Below are 9,712 nucleotides of genomic sequence, written 5' to 3'. Positions count from 1 at the left end.
TATTGGTACCTATACAATATGGTTGTCATAAGGATTAAAGATATCAATCCACATGGAGTGGTTAAAACGTTCCCTGGAAAATAGTTACAATTCAATAAATATTAATCACTACGAAAATGCAGTTTCTCTACTCCCATCCTGGATCTATTGAATCAGAATATGCATTTTAACAACCCCCACAAGTATTTCCTGTGCTCGTGATAGTATGAGAGACACTGAAGGAGCTTGACTGTGACCATCGTAAAAACCTTTCACAGGGCTTCCCTGGTGGCGCAGTGGTTGAGAGTCCGCCTGCCAATGCAGGGGACATGGGTTCGTGCCCCGGTCCGGGAAGATCTCACATGCCGTGGAGCGGCTGGGTCCGTGAGCCATGGCCACTAAGCCTGCGCGTCCGGAGCCTGTGCTCCGCAACGGGAGAGGCCACAACAGTGAGAGGCCCGCGTACCGCAAAAAACAAAGAAAGAAAGAAAGAAACAAACCTTTCACAGGTGAAACAGTGTCTTAAGTAAAAAAAAAAAAAACTATGCAAATTCAAGCATTTTCATAAAATGAGTGTAATTTGTTTGCAAGCTCTTTAGTAAATTATGTTTAGCAGCAATTTTAGTTTGAATATTCAGTACATAATAAACACATTCCTAACCTGTGAAATGGGTCAGCAATGTGACATTTTACATAGGAATATCCACGTATAAAGTGATGGAAAATGTCCTAAAAAGATACAACATGGATTTGGCACTCTACAGATTTAGGTTAATCCCAAGATTACCAGTTACTCCCTGTGTGATCTTGGGTAAGTTATTTAACTTTTCCTCTCTCATGTGAAATGGGGATAGTCATATCTAGCAATATCAATCTCATTGGGATGATATATCAAATGAAACAAAGATTGTGTAATATAACTGTAGCTCAATAACTGTTAGTTTTTAATTCATTTTTCTTCATGCCACCCGACTCCATATCAAACTTCTGTTAAGCCACAAAGACGTCGAGATGAACAAATTAAACTCTATTGAAAACTACATCAATAACATGTTCATATTTCCAACCTCAGCTGAGCTGCCAGTCCCAGCTAATTTCCTACTCTGTTCCTTAAAGTTGCTGTTCCAAACCTCTCTCACTCTCCTCGGATTCAGAATATCACCTCTTCCTGGCATAGATCGGGCTTCTGCTTGGCCAAGTCATTGATCTATAGTGGGATGTGAGAGGTGGAGAGATGTCAAGACTGGAAACTATACTTACCTTCGTGGACAGGAAAACTTGAAATATCAGCCCCAAACACATGTCCACCATCCCATCAAGCTCAGGCAAATGACCACGGGATGTCGCAGATTGGAGACAGGGAAAGATTATATCATGGAGCTCAAGATTGGGAATCTCAATCTTACCACAGAGCAGGGACCATGTCTCTTAGTTTCACTGATAAATACCCAACTCCTGGCACAATGTCTGGGACTGAGTGTGTGCCCAGGAGATATTTCTCAACGAGTGAATCAGGAAGAGGCTGGAGACCAGACTAGCTAAGAGCAACAGCTGGAAGTGGGGAAGGTTTGCTTTTGGGTAATAAGACCAATGGAACATGGAAGAGAGACTGGAGAAAACAAGACAGTGTGTAGAGCTGGTGAGGGTAAAAGATCCCAGGCTGATACCAAAATCCAAAGATGAAGGCAGAAAAGATGGACAGGAGGTCACTGGGCTCAGACTCAAGAGTGATAACAAAGCCCGTTACCAAAATCTGGCTTCATGTGAGTACCAGGTCGGTAACAAGAAGCATCAGGGTGCTTCCAAGGGGGGCCCTGAAGAGAGAGGAAGAACTTCTAGAGTGAAAGGGAATTCTCTCATGTTTTAGATGGTACTCGGGATTTGTTTTCATTAGGTGTGTTGAGACGCACAGACACAGAAGTTATTATAGTCACAGCTTTCTGGATGTGGGAGGCATGGTCTGCAACACAGGACCTCACGGGGAAATATACAGGGTTGGAGAAGGAAAAGAACTCTGGGTCTCTTCTTGAGTGTGGTCAGTGAGAAGTAGGTAGAGGGGAAGCCCCTCACTGTTGTACACAGGAGGTGCACAGATGTTTGAAATGTACAGTATAAGCAGCATCCCTCACAGAGCGGGGATGCATGGCTGGGCCCAAAGTGATAAACAAGGGCGGCAGTTGGGGGAGGGCCTATAAAAGGATGAGAAGCATTAAATGCAGCAAATGACATGATGGTTATTACACCTGAGATGGGTCAGGGAGGAGGGTCTCACACGTGTGTGGGTCCAGGTGAGTGGTGTTGGCAGCATCCTGACAAGGAAGCTGGATATCACAGAATAGTGGTCTGTGTCTGAAGGCATTGACCCTGAAGGGACCTCATGGACCGAGCTAGCGGTTGTCTCCATGGTACCCACTATGAAAGGATGACACTTTGGCACTAGCGACACTGCAGGATGTTGTCAGAACCCTGGGAAAAATAGGGATAGCCCCAACTATGACTGAGGTTAAATTTCTCATCAGCCCATTGCGGGTGGAAACTCAGAATTGGAAATTAAGGAAAATTAGAAAATACCCAATTTGGTGGGCTACAATGGTACATGTTATCATGTGACAGTCATTTAAACAGGAGGTGGGATTGGATCCATCTGTGGAAACAGATGTAGAAGGGGGACACATGATTGAATATTAACCACCCAACTTCCATTCAGCGAGTGGTGCAGAGAGCACCTCACACTGAGAAGGAAATCCCTTTTAGAAAGTCATGTGCCTCTAGTTAGACACAGAGACTTTCCCCAAATAATTGACTTCTTCTTCCAACAATATTAAATACTTCATCTTTTTCCCTACTTTGAAATGTTGTCGTATATTAACTTTGATATAGTATTAGGCAAGTAGTTCTCAAAGTTTTTGGCTGTAGACATTTTTGCACTGTTAACATTTTGGAAATTTTTAAAAATTGAAGTATAGTTGATTTACAATGTCGTGTTAATTTCTGCTATACAGCAAAGTGATTCAGTTATACATATATATATATATATATATATATATACAAATCCTTTTTTAATATGTTCTTTTTATACTCTTAACATTTTGTTAGGCTCTTAAAGAGCTTTGGTTTATGTGGGTTATATCTATTGCTTTTTATCATATTAGAAATTAAAACTGGGAAGTATTTAAAATATTTATTAATTCATTAAAATAATATGGCCATTACATGTTAATGTAAATAACATCTAGTTATGAGAAAAGCCTCTATTTTCCTATAAAGAAAACAAAACTAGTGAGAACAGTGGCATTGTTTCACTGTTTTTGCAAATGTCTTAATGTCTGGCTTCACAGAAGATAGCTAGATTCTCATATCTGCTTGTTCGGTCAATCTGCCGTGATACCTTGTTTTCCTTGAAGAATATGAAGGAAATCTGGGCTCACATAGATATATAGTTGGGAAAGGGAGGACCTCTCACAGGTCTCAGGAGCCCCCAGGGGTCTTTGGACCACATTTCAAGAACAGCTGCTTTAGTCTATTTGCAGAATTTTCTATTCTCTTCTGTGTATTTATCTACCTCCTGAACTAGTACTTCACAGTTTGAATTTAGTGTATGTTTACGGTGCTTTTAACACTCTGTACTATAATGTCCTTATCCTTCCCCCCCCCCCCACAAAGTTTTGTAGTTATTTTCACACATTTTTTTTCAGTTAAAATAATTTTTATTATTTTAATGACATGCTGTTAGAATTTTGGGGGAATTGTATTGTTTATAAAGAAATTTGGAGAGAATCATTACAATATCAATTTTTCTCTTCGATATTACCCCGATATCTGAGAAAGTGGGACAAAACTTTTGGCCTCTTGGACTCCTTAATGGAGTAGGGTTAATGAAGTATTGTATGCCTTCAATAAAAAGTAGCTGAAGGCCAAATCTCTGCCTTAAAACCCTGTGAGGATACTGAGAGTCATTAATCCTAGCAACTGTTTTTAGTGTAACAGTGAATGGTAAAGCGTTTCTTCAGCCTATTGAATTTGGTAATTTGATTGTATCTCTTTCTTTCTTTCTTATTGGAGTATAGTTGCTTTACAATGTTGTGTTAGTTTCTGCTGTACAATGAAGTGAATCAGCTATATGCATACATATATCCCCCCCCTCTTGGACTTCCCTCCCACCCCCATCCCCCAACTCACCTATTTAGGTCATCACAGAGCACTGAGCTGAGCTCCCTGTGCTATATAGCAGGTTCCCACTATCAATTTTGATTGTGTCTCTTTCTAAGTTTCTGTAAAGTCTTGTCTTCATTATTCTGGTCAAAGCTGGAGGAGCTTATTTGAATCTTGCAAAAATATAAAGCATTAAAACCTACAACAGTGAGCTATATAGAAAAGAGTCTTAAGTGGGAAACAGAACACTGAGAGATTTTCACTCTATTATCTTAGTTTTAGCCCTTATTCACTGTGGAATAGAGATTTCCTTTAACTCTGAGATTCGACTTTTTCATCTCTAAAATAGTAATAATGATACCCACACTACTTATTTCAGAGGATTGAGAAGAACATAAACAGTAGTGATATACTTTGTAAAGTGTTTTACAAAATGCTTGATATTATGTAATGTTGGAGTAATGAAGTTGTAGAGCTGGACCAGGACCTCAGAGATTAGCTAGTCTGCTAGTCCTTGGAATTCTATGTATTTCCTATGTGTTTCTTGGAGCCAGGGGTAGAACTGGGGTCCCTAGCGGGAGGAGATGTGAAAATGCAGCAGGGGACACTGGCCATTCTGCTGTATGGGTTAGGTTTACGCCTTATGCTTTTTTTTTTTTTAAGCTTGAATAATTTTTTTTTTTAAGCTTGAAGGAGAGATACTGATTTCAAACATTGAAAACCTCTATTTCTAGTCCAGACCCTCATTTTTTAAAAATAAATTTATTTATTTATTTTTGGCTGAGTTGGGTCTGCGTTGCTGCACGTGGGCTTTCTCTAGTTGAGGCGAGTGGGGGCTACTCTTCATTGCGGTGCGCGGGCTTCTCATTGTGGTGGCTTCTCTTGCTGTGGAGCATGGACTCGAGGCGCGCGGGCTTCAGTAGTTGCAGCACGCAGGCTCAGTAGTTGTGGAGCATGGGCTTAGTTGCGCCGCAGCATGTGGGATCTTCCTAGACCAGAGATCAAACCCATGTCCCCTGCATTGGCAGGCAGATTCTTAACCGCTGCACCACCAGGGAAGCCCCTAGACCCTCATTTTTACAGCTGAAGAAACTGATGCACAGCAGAGGTTATTTTCCCATGTGCTCAGCTTGATAATAGTGGTGTTAAGCCAGAAGCATGGTCTAATGTTTAATGTGTGATATACATTCAATCTGCTTAATGTTTAACTTATAATCTATACTAGTTTAAAATCTATACCAAATTTAATTATCTTTGGTTTTCAGTCTGGAAAGCTGATTTTCTGTTGTAGCCAGATACAGACATCTCTTTATAAATAAAGCCAAATATAGACACACAATACAAATAGATACTGCATAGTCTGCCAAAACTATATACCTTCATCTTAGAACTAAAGAATATTTATACATAGTAATTCATGAGTGTTAGTTATATGAAAACCTTAGAAAACTTACTGACTTAGAGGAAATTAAAATATATTGAAATGGGTTATCTCTTATTATGGGACACAAGGAAAATTCAGCTGAAAGGAGAAAAACTTCTCCAATTCCTGGAGAAGTTTCATTCGGCCTTCTGTGTGTCATGTCTATATGATGTCAAATATCCAGTGTTCCTAAGTATCAAGACATTTGTACAGAGATAAGAAGTTAGATGAATATTTTTGGTTTCCTTTGACTTTTCTTCAGATAATCTGCTATATGGGTGCAGATAAGTGAATTACTATTCTTGGATCAAATTTTGTTGAAATGAAAGAACTACACAATAGGTTCTTTTTCTAACAGGTCTTGATTTTAGTATGATAAAATCCAAACCAGAATATTAAATATACTCTGACCTGCAGGAGGACCACGGTGGCCTCTTCTTGGGGACAAAGGCAGCCCATAGCCACCATCTTGTTTGTTCCTTCTGGAGTAATGTTCAGCACACAAAAGCAACTAGCCAAGCAGCACATATGCCTGTCCTGCAGAAGCAGCTTTCATTAGCGAGAACTTTCAGAGACATGGTCAGGTGTATGAGTCTCTCATCACACTGTGGGGAAATGCCCCCTCTCTCTCAGGCTGGACTTTAAACTGTAGGAGAGAAACCCTAACTCTTAGGCTGAGGGTCTTTCCAGTTTCTTTTTCTTTTGAGAAAATACAATTTTTAAAATTAAATTAAATTTTTTTATTAGTTACACATGTTTTTAAAATGTATTTTATTGAAGTATAGTTGATTTACAAAGTTGTGTTAATTTTTGTTTTACAGCAAAGTGATTCAGTTATATATATATATCTAACAGGAAATTGAATATAGTTCCCAGTTTCTTGATCATGGAAGAACTGGTCTTTCCTCTGCTATAATCAAGGACGAGGATACCAGAGCATACAAAGGAAATGTTTTTAAGCAGATTATTCAAATAAAATATCAAAGAATTTCTTCAAAACAACAAGGTCCTACTGTATAGCACAGGGAACTATATTCAATACCCTGTGATAAACCATAATGGAAAAGAATATAAAAAAGAATATATATATATATATATATATAACTGAATCACTTTGCTGTACAGCAAAAATTAACACAACATTGTAAATCAAATATACTTTAATAAAATAAAAACAGAATTTCTTCATATTTTATAAAATAGTAGATAACAATGTTTAAATTTCCTGATAGATGTTTGGCATGGCCTTAAATACATACTCTTGAATTACAGAAGGGTGAAAACATCAAGACCTTTTGTAACAATGCTTACACTTCAGGTTTACAAGGTAAACTTTACAGAGAGCATTAAAAGGGTAGGTGAGAAGGTGTTACACATTTATACACACAATATGCTTCCTTCCTAATGGGACTTTGTTTTAGAAAGTAATTTGTACTGGATGTTGAGCCATTTTTAAAACAGGAAAAAGTATGTCTCATTTTACAAAGACTCTGCTTTTAATTATAATTTGACAAAAGAAATAACCACGTTACCTGTTTGATTTGCCAGAACCTTATCTAGCACCACCTGTTGGGCCCACAGCACTCAAATACTGACATACTGCAGAATTATTTAGCTGCCATACTAACTAGCATTGATGCCAACAAAAGCATAATGTAGCCTTTGTACTCAGAATAAAACAAAAATACATTAAGCTACCAACTGTAAAGGTTTAAGGAAGCCACATTTAATTATATACAAACAGATCCTTCTAACAAAGAACTATAATAAAAATGGTCTTGGAGTTAAAAGGCCAAAGTTTGCATGGTCCACACTGGTAATGATCACAAGCTTAAATCAAACGGAATTTCATTGTACAGTTGATTTCTATTAAGCATGATAAGAGGATGCCGAACTTGTGTTCATGAAATGATGGGTTCAATTCTGTAACATTTGCAGTGTGATGAAATACATAACATATTGCCATATTGGCAAAACAAAGAGTTATAATTAGTTATTAGCTTGTGAATGTATAGTTCATTGCAATCAAGTTTATGAAGAGTACATTGCCTTTGAAAGTTCACCTGCCTTTGACTTTATACCAGATTGACTTACAGAAAGTTAATGCTGAAATGTGTAGTCAAGACACGAAGGGTCATATAGGTGCCTCTCCTATTTTGAGACAAAGGAATAAAAAAAAGCCCACGTGAGTAGAAACGCATGTAAAATATTTGAAAGTATTGATGACCATATCTTTTCATTGTTGAGTCCTTACTTTGCCCTTCATAAATATTACTTCATTATCCTTTTGACGAAACTGAAGAGTAGGTATTTGTACTTTATTTTACAAACGAGGATTTTTGAGGCTTAGAGAAGGTAATTAACTTGCCTAAATTTACTTATAAATTACCTCAGCTCTGCCTGATCCTAGAGCAAGTGTTCTGAATCTCTCTACAGTAGATAACTGTGGACTTAATCTTTCCCTAAAGATGATTTGTAAATGTGTGGATTAGGAAGCTCAGGTCAACCAATGGGACTAGACTATATTTCCATGATTGAGAAGTGACTTAAATATACCAAATGTAACCAACTGATGAAAAGTATTAATAGAAGGGCAACAACATACATAGAGGTTAAAAGGAAAAGGATGGATGTACAGATGGTAAATATTGTTCAGGTTAGTGCAGGAGAGAAGTCCTTCTACATCCAAAAGGCTAATATTGATTCCTGGGGCAAGAATATCCCCAATCAAATTCACATAGCTCTCCTTCATTGATGACAGTTTAACCCCTATATAATGATTCCGGGCTCTTCAAGCAAACTTCTGACCTATAATTTAGTCTCTGAACTGGTCCATCAGGAAGAAACACCCTGAGCTAATGACCAAAGGCTGTGAACTTGGTATTACTTCTGCTCTTGTAAGTTAACAATTGGCACTTTGTTTTATGAAACAGACTTCTGCAATTTTAGTTTGCGTGAATAAATCTCTTTGAGTTTAACTAATCAGATACTTTCTGAATCTGAAAAGCTGAGGAACAGGACCTGGAACCTATTACCTCCACCAAGGGAGTACCTGCTTGGGGACACCCTGAGTCCTCTCCTTCTTGGATGTGGTACCTTCGATGGAAACAGAGGCATTAAGATTTTCAGTTCAATCCTCTGACTTTTATAGATGAAGAAAATCAGGCAGGAAAGTACAACAATTGGTCTAATTAAATAAATAATCTGGAGCTCTATGCTTCTCTGTTTATATCCTTACTAATTTTTAGTTACCATAGTTACCAATATTTGGTACCTATAGTTCAATTGTCTTTCACTCTAATCTAGAGCTACAGTTTTACAGACAAATGCATTTGAGCCTTTCCAAATCCACTACAGATGTCAAAGTGTCATTTCCAATTAGTGGGACCCTAAACTAGAATGTTGGAAATTGTGTTAGGTTGTAACAATGTGATGATACACCTATTGTGATAGGTGATTTTGAAAAATATGTGCTAGAAATTTTAAAAAACTTTATGTTGTACACTTTTACAAATTTTATAAATGACAAAATTAATTGTCAAATAGTTTATGTAATTTTTCTCTGTTCTAATGGGCCCAATGCTTGGCTGTACTCTCATTGTCTTAAAATTCTTAATAATTTTTGAACAAATTATATATAATTTAAGTTTATTTTATAATTATTGCCACTCAGCTAATAATTGACAAAGCCTCAGTTTGCCTATCTTCAAAGCTCATACTTTCCCTGAAATAGTGCTGCTTTTGAGTAAAAACACAATGTTTGAAAGGACGAGTTTTAAAAGTACTCAATAGGGCTTCCCTGGTGGCGCAGTGGTTGAGAGTCTGCCTGCCGATGCAGGGGACACGGGTTCGTGCCCCGGTCCGGGAAGATCCCACATGCCGTGGAGCCGCTGGGCCCGTGAGCCATGGCCGCTGAGCCTGCGCGTACGGAGCCTGTGCTCCGCAACGGGAGAGGCCACAACAGTGAGAGGCTCGCGTATCACAAAAAGAAAAAAAAAAAAGTACTCAATAGCACATAAAAACCATATATAGTCTAGGTCAAATGTCTTCAAAGTAATAACCCCCATACTAGCATCTTAAAAATATGGAGCTGCCATCAATGCAAATGGGGAAAACTCTAGGTGGAGTAGGTCTCATGGCAATCCATGAGTTGATGTA

The sequence above is a fragment of the Phocoena phocoena genome, chromosome 1 (assembly GCF_963924675.1).
Source record: "Phocoena phocoena chromosome 1, mPhoPho1.1, whole genome shotgun sequence".
Classification (NCBI taxonomy): Eukaryota; Metazoa; Chordata; class Mammalia; order Artiodactyla; family Phocoenidae; genus Phocoena; species Phocoena phocoena.
Note: the sequence above shows the minus strand (reverse complement) of the source record.